This window comes from Agelaius phoeniceus, chromosome 13 (genome assembly GCF_051311805.1).
Source record: "Agelaius phoeniceus isolate bAgePho1 chromosome 13, bAgePho1.hap1, whole genome shotgun sequence".
In the NCBI taxonomy this organism is placed as follows: Eukaryota; Metazoa; Chordata; class Aves; order Passeriformes; family Icteridae; genus Agelaius; species Agelaius phoeniceus.
The window spans coordinates 13,282,578-13,290,341 of record NC_135277.1 but is presented as its reverse complement, the minus strand read 5'-3'; positions in this window follow the sequence as shown (position 1 = coordinate 13,290,341).

Genomic DNA, 7,764 nt, shown 5'->3' with positions numbered 1-7,764 from the left:
CAAACAGCCAGAAGGTACTGAGCCCCCTCTCTGTGCTGCAGAGGGAAGAATCCCAGACATGGCTTTGGTAGCTGAGACCTGCTGGTTTTTTTAACCCATTGAAGTATTTTCTAAAGATGCTCTTCTTTCCATGTGCTTGGCTGGTGTTATGGTGACCATGAGTGAATATATCAAGTTACTGGTATGGGAGTAGCCCTGCCAGGAAGCCAGAGGGCACGGTCAGTGCTAACTGTTTTTAGATGCCTGAACAGGCACAGCTCTAAGTTGGGTGCCTGCTAAGTTAATAAAAGGACTAAACATTATTTCTCCTACCTCCTGTGTGTGGACAGAACACAGCCTGTGTCTGAGACAAGCCTTACTCCTGGGCTAATTGGCCCTTACAACATTGTGTAAATAGCAACATTCTAAAACTACAGTTACAATTTCTGAGTTTGGGTTCTGCTACAATTTGAGGAGAGGACTTTTGAAAAACTGAAAGGGAAGAAACTAAGAAAAGAAGCAAACAGAGAAATGCCCCAACATGAAAATTTTTTATGAACAAAATGTGATTAATTCATTCTCAAACTTAAAGCAAATGAGCAGAGAGAAGCTGCCCCTACTTCCTTTCTTCTTAATGCTGAAAGAGATCTGTTCCTTGCTTCATGAAGGAAAGAAAATGATTTGAGTCAGGAAAATCAAATTAGGAAGGTGACCTGCCTATTTATTTATTTTACTTTTTGCATGGTGGTAGAAAAGATCCAGCTGCAAAGTGTACTGGTTTGTAAACTGAGCCACTCCACTAGAAATTGTTCAGATGAAAAATGCTGAAAAATCCTGAGCACCATCCCAAATAGTAAAGTCCAGCATTTTATTAATTATAAGCCCCATTCTTTCCTCCTATTCCCAGATCATATAAGTCATAAAGTGGCAGCTTTTAGGTAAATTTCCATAATTTCACACATAATATTTATTTTAAAGGTATTTAAATACATGACTCATCTCTTAGGTTCACTTAAAAACAGCAGAGGACATGAAGTGCTCTCTTGTATTAAAATTTATACCTTTTTTCTTTTTTCTTTTGAATTGTTAGAGCAATGTTAGAAACCTGATAGTGTGGTAACAGCTGTTTCTTGGCTCTATGTTGTATTGATTTGTAAGAGTAGTGATACAGAACTGTTCAGCTAATTAAGACATTGATAAAGTACCTTGATAAAGGATGCCATTCTTCTCTTATCTGAACTGATTTGATACTGGCTTTCTTGCTGAGCACAGTTAGGAGCAGGGGTACTGAGAGCAGCACTGCTGCCTCATTGAGTGCCGTGCTCACTGACACAGGAGCTGCTCCCCAGCCCTTTCCTCCCACCCCATTCACAGGCTGGTGTCTGCCCTGGGCCCAGCTTCTCTCACCAGCTCTCTGCTTCATCCCCATCTCACTGGTACCTCTCTCAGCAGCCTAATTTTGGCTCTGAGCTATATCTAGTGCTTAGATAGGATAAGATTTCAGCCAGATGGATGATGAACAACATTTTCTTTTCAACGTTCTTGGCTCCGACCCCACAGAAGGTTGCTTCAGCCCAACAGAACAAAGTCCTGTCCTTCAGACAGCTGAGCCAGTTTCCTTACTTTAGCATGCAGTGTAATTGTTGTGCATGTTCCACAGAAGGCATTCCACTCACAGCTTCTGTTTTGCACCTGGAATCTGAATGTGCTGCTGACATCAGGAACACCACAGTGCTTTATAAAGGCAGATGAAGGCATTAAGAATCTGGGCCTTTGTACAGTATCCTAAATAAACCATCTTTCATTTCTTCTATTTCACCCTGATAGAGAATATAATGTTTGTGCTCCACTGAGCTCTGTGCTGGTGAGTAAAACTCAGTGTGAAGCTTATAAATTCATGCAAATAGATAATATGACTTTTTCTCACCTTGATTCAGATTATAAATCAATGAGATTTAGTCCACCACTCCTTATGAGTAATTCTGCAATCACATGCTCATGCTGAGGAAAACTTTTCAGTGAGATTTTTTTCAATATAAGTCTTTGCCAGCTATTGAAAGTGTGATCATTGCAGAGCCACTAACATTTTCCTGCTCCATATCAAATGCATCACAAATCTGCCCAGCATCTTCGTCAATCATTTAGAGTGTAGCAGACAAAAATAATATTCTTAGAAGTATTATTGGAAGAATTTATGGTCTCTTATGAAGTGAAAGTGATTTCGATATATGAACAGCATTGGGAGGAACTGCCAGTTTGAAAACTCACACCAGACCTGTGTGTATAATACTCTTGTCTTGCAGGAAGTAGTGGGAGTAATATGTGAAAAAGAGTTCTTCACAAGTCAGAATCCTTAGGAGCTCTCTAGATGACTCTTCCTGCATTTTGTGATATTCTGCTAAAAGAAAGTTCCTCCTTCCCCTTCTTGAGCCTTTTTATGTCACAAACTGCACACAAAGGCATGTGTGTAACAGCTCACACTGGTTGCTCATCACAGGATGTAAGAGTAGGATCAGGTACAAAACAAAGGTTCCATGCTTGATGGTGGTTACAACTACAAATCTCAGTGCAAAATAATGATAATTATTAAAAGAAAGATATTCTTAAAACTGTCTCTTTTGTTAAAGGCTGATTTATCTTTCCACACTATAATGAGATGAATACCAGACAGGGCTTTGCATTGCCTTTACTCACAGCTTAACTGGAATCACAAACACTTTTCATAATGAAGTATACAGCCTGCAAAAAATTTGTATTCCAAGTGTGTGCACAGGCCCTGTTGTTCCAGACAGTGCTTCTTTCCCAAAGTGTGCACTGACAAGCTCTTCAGTGTGTTTATCACTGTAAGCCAACTGATGTTTATTATTGGCTGTGCAATAGGTCAATGCAGAGTTCCACCACAACAAGTACATTCTGGTGCAGGCTGTGCATGAAGGGCACTATCCCTTCTGGATCAGCTTAATGGGGAGAAGAACCTGCATCTCAGTAGGGGTGTGCTGAGCACCCACCTCAGCCTCAGGGCAGAGCAGTTAAAGTGGCAAGTCCTGTCCTTGTAGTCTCCCAACACAACCATTCTTGATTTGTACCTGGCCTTTTTCCAGGCCTCTATGGTGGAGGAAATCCTCCTCATGTCCTGCCTCACTCCATATAGCTGCACTAAGGCCAACTGCAATTCCTGGTATGTGTATTATGCAGACTAATTACATCTATGTAACATAATAAATACATGTGTATTATACCTGTTATGTTCTTAGAGCAAAGATGCAGCCATAAAAATACGCACCAGACTGCTCTGTACAAAGAAGACAGATGGTATTTATTCCATATTAATTAATATTGCATGCAGAATTTCCTCCCTCTTTAAATATCTTGAACATCCGTTTTCAAAATTTAAATGTACACATACAGATTCTTTTTGTTTTGACAGCTGACTGTTGTATTTTTTCTCCATTCAACATAGGTGGCCTTGGTTTGTTCTTACAAGTGCTATCTTGTGTATCTTCAATCTAACTGTCATTATTCTAGTTCTCCTTTCTACTTAAATCAAGTTAATGAACTGATTTAATTAATTTAAAGATGGAAAGCAAACAACGGTGCAAACCCTCCTGAAATTTGGAGAATTAATAAATTAGGTTTGACAGGTTTGTGTCTGCAGGTTTTGTCTTCATTGGCCATGACCTTATTTAATAGTTTGCTTTTTCTCAGTCACATGTTTCAGAATAACATTACACATAAGGATGAAATGCAGCCACTGCTATATTTTATTGTTCAGTGTAACTTGTTCACAAATGCTCCTGGAGACACGTGGTCTTTGTCTGCCGTTGTAGTTTTGCACTGGAACATTTCTGCCTTACAACTAGAGAGACACATAGACATGGCTAAAAACAAAAAAGCAATGGCACTATCATGGATATTCCAACCCCATTGCTTTAAGGGACACTTTAAAGGAAAGTAGGCCAAAAACTTGACCTATTTTAAAAGACATGGCAATCTGTTCTTTTAAAAAATCTTTCACACTTCATTGAGTCCTACTCTGTCTCCTATACCATGAAAAATATTGTACAGTAGCAAGATTCAGAATTCTTCTCTATTGTTACCCATACAAACAAATATTGCAAGCTGAAATCTGCAGTTTAACAAATTTATTTTTCTGCATCACTGCTCTTGAAAAAGAAACCATCTTAAAAATTACCAAATGCATACATTGAACTAATCAGGTATAACTAACTAGAATTGCTACATCACTGCACTTTCTCCATAGTGTTAGTTGCAATGGATCCATTTGGCAACCAAGAAATCTTAAGATCCATAAAGGATTTTTGCTTCTAGGAACTTCAGTGTTTTGAATTCAAAAACCAGAAGCAGTGAGCCATATTTCTCAGTTATTTTGCTGTTTGAAATCTGGCTGTGAAACTCTGTTTACTTTGTGTTGGACTGCCGCCAGAGGAGGCCTGGTTTTAGCAGATGGTCGTGGAGCGGAGGCCAGACGCTTCCTGCTGCGTCCTGACGAGGCACTGATAGCAGCGCTCCCAGGCGAGGCACTGCTGCCTTCAGCAGCCACCCAGGCTGGAGAGCAGGCACTGCTGACACGGAGCTTGGGAAGAGTCCATGAAGCAGCCCCTGGGGCAAAAGACTTTGTGGAAAAGAGGGTCCTGAAATGGTGCTCAGAAGTGGTGGAGCTGTCGCACAGAAGATGAGAAGGGGAAGAGCTGGAGTTTTGACCAAGAGGAACTGAAGTGTTAAGACCAGATGGGCATAAACCAGTACTGAGGAGATGTGATTGCTTTGATCTTTGACAGGACACTCCTCTGCCTTGTCAAGAAGAGACTTGAAAGAAGAAGGTCCCAATGGAGGCTTCACTGTGGTGTGGGTTTACCTGTCAGCTGTACCATGTGCAGGGAGCATTTTCCTTTCCCTCATTTCTGGAGGGAGCAACTTCTCTCAGAACAAATATCCTTAATATGTCCTCAGGCTGGGTTTGATCTTTCAAGATGCTGCCTGCTCTCAAGATGGTGAATCAAAGGGCAATGCCATAATCACAAGTACTTGAGTATCGCTGGATTGCTGCCTTGGCAATTTGCGTACAGGAGAAAATGCAAACAAATTTCTCAGGAGGCTGTATGACTTGGAAATCTTCCAGAAATCCTTCAGGCATCAGTAAGATTAAGGACATCCATATTTTATCTGGGGATTCGGATCTTGAACCAATGTAGCTAAAATTCCCAGTTCCCATGCCATATGGCTCTGTGTTAGGGGATTTGGTGCTCTCCCATTCCCTGCTATCAGATACCTGGAACCACTGCATTAGTGTGTCAGGCTAATTTGGGTGATGATTTTGTGCAGGTGGCAAGGCCCCTGTGAACTGCAGCTGATCCCTTCCTTGCACTCCAGCCAGTCTGCAGGGAGACAGTGTTGGATTTTGAATGCTTGTGCCTTTCCAGTTTACTACTGGATCTCAAAAGGAAAGAAATCCCAGGAAGACTGACATGTTGATTGCTTTGTTACCTGTCACTTGCATATATTTATCCCTCCTTGGCCATTATTCTCTCAGAATCTCCCCAAAACTGAGTCTCAGTATAAGAGACAACTGACAAGATCAGGCATCTGCATAGGGGTCTGACTAAAAAAAATTTTCCCCAAGCTTCTACCTGCAGAGCATCAACATTCAACAACCCCAAAAATTGTTTAAAACCTCATTCAGTCAAGTACCAAACTTTGGTATTTCTTTCAGTGAGAGCCCTTCCTTCCTACTTATCAGTCTTGTACAGGACAGTCTGAATCACCACTTTCATGATCCACTGTCCTCTTCTATGTAGTTTTCTTAGGCTATAGGAGTTGCTGCCTTTTTCTACCTTATTGACTTCTTCCAACTTGAAATCAAGAATGCAGTATCTAGGAACACCATGCTCCATTTTTAACAGCTCAGCAGCTGAGCCCATTTGACATTACACTGAGACAATTTATTGTACTATACAGAGAAGACAATCTACAGAAATGAAGTTTCAAAGTACCTGTATCATCAAAGAACATGGATAGACCTTGGGAATTTCATCTGGTTATCATCACTTATGGAATGCAAGTGATCTTTGTCTTACCCAAGATGTAGAATGCCACATCCTCCTCTGAGCAGCCCTAGGGAGCCATAGCCAGGCTGGGAGCCTGGGCCTTGCTGTCTTGCACCTCATGGTTGTCCACATTCACACAGAGAAAGGGCTCACATCCTGCTCATTAGCACCCAAAGGTGCCATGCAGAGGTCTGAAGCCCGTTTCCATCACTAGGCAGAGGAGTGGTTAAAGCTCTTCCTTTGCTAGAGAAGGACTCATGATCACGGGGCCTACCTCAGACTTCCCCAGCACGTTTTTAACATTTCCTGTTATTTGCCAAGTGGCCATACTGTGCACCACACAATGCTCACTCCCACTCCAAACAGATGCTGCAAGACCCAGCAAAGCTTAAAAAATTTCTGGTCAAGCAGGCTTTCATTGTAATTAAAGTAGTCCCCTTTTCACTGCCTGGTTTGAACACAGACCGTTTTCTTCTGTCAGCTGGGATGATGTAAATCTGAAGCTGGGCTAACTGGCTTTTTTTTTCTTGCCTTTTTTTTTAATTGTCTTTTTCATTTTTTTTTTCTTTCTTTTCTCCTTTAATAATTGAAACGATAAAAGCTGAAATTTTCATTAAAATTTGTTAGGTGAATTACTAGTACTCTGATTTTACAGATACTACACATGAATGGAGATAAGAAAATAAACAGAACCAGAGCGAAATGTCTTGGGCATAGCTCAGGATACACAGGCATCCCTGGGGAAGGAGAGTTGCAAAAAGGCATCAAAATGGAGTTCACTGAACTGGCGTTTAAAGCTTTTGGGAAGTATCTTTTTTAGCAAACCTTTAAAGTTGATAATCCTCAGAGAATATGCTTCATGTTTGTCTTGAGGATAAAGATAGTGAGATTTCATAATTTATCTGGCTGATATCTCTGAGCATGCAGGTCCCTGGCCCTGTGCTAGACCAGAGGTGGCAGATCCCTCTCTACGGACAGGAGAGCGGGAAAAGCGCCTTCCCCTCGCTGCTGGCTGCGAGCTGGAGAAAGGGCAGCGAGGCATTCCTCCCTGAAAGTGAGAGACACTGTATTCCCCAACTGTCAGACACAATCCATTATGGGGAAAAAAAACCAAAGAAACAAAACAAACCACACTGAACTGCAGCAGAGAAAATCCTGGAAAATAGGTTGGACAGTACTTAAGCACAACTTCTCCCCACAGAGAGGGAATGTGTTAGATCTGAAGCTCCAGAAATGGAGGGAAAATAAACAGAGCTTTTGGAATTAACCTGACAAAATGGAGTTGGCTCCCACCTGTGTCAGGTGGAGGTTGTCCTCCTGCAGACAGCCAGCTCTTTCTCCAGATCAGCTCTTTCATTCTCTGTTGAAGATCATCCTGGGATGAGTATGTGTGTCCAGCACAGGAGACTTGCAGTGCTCTTGAGTTAGAAAAGACATGAATTTTTGCACTGGTACAGCAACATTAGTTTTCTAGACAAGTGAACTCTGCCTGCAGAAGGAGAGAGGAAGCCCCCACCTACTCACAGTTCAGCTGCTGTGCTCTTCCATAAGGGCAGAAGATATTTGGAAAATGGGGGAGAATAGGAAAGATCCTGGTCTTGCCAACACTAGTCTGGTTTCTGACATGCTTAAACTTTCACACGTCTTTCTTTACAGTAAGGGGACTTACAATTGACTCATATGTATTACTTTTGGTGTGTTTCTTATACAGTGCTGACCA